The sequence below is a fragment of the Vombatus ursinus genome, unplaced genomic scaffold (assembly GCF_900497805.2).
Source record: "Vombatus ursinus unplaced genomic scaffold, bare-nosed wombat genome assembly UNPS02004343.1, whole genome shotgun sequence".
NCBI lineage: Eukaryota > Metazoa > Chordata > Mammalia > Diprotodontia > Vombatidae > Vombatus > Vombatus ursinus.
The window spans coordinates 3,040-3,344 of NW_020944121.1; positions in this window are offsets into that span (position 1 = coordinate 3,040).

Here is a 305-nt window from a genome sequence, read left to right on the forward strand (position 1 = left end):
TCTTTGATAATAATGGTCGTGTACATAGTTGGTTCTAAATAAATGTTCATCGTATTTTATAGAATTGAAGTGGTGAATGAAGTATTTGAAAGCAAGTGAAATGCTTAGAGAAGGGCAGGTAGGTGGTACAGTGGATAGAGCACCAGCCCTGGAGACAGGAAGACCTGAATTCAAATCCAACCTTAGACACATGATACTCACTAGCTGTGTGACCCTAGGCAACTCACTTAACCCTGATTGCCTTGCAAAAAAAAAAAGAAGAAAGAAAGAAAGAAAGAAAGAAAGAAAGAAAGAAAGAAAGAAAG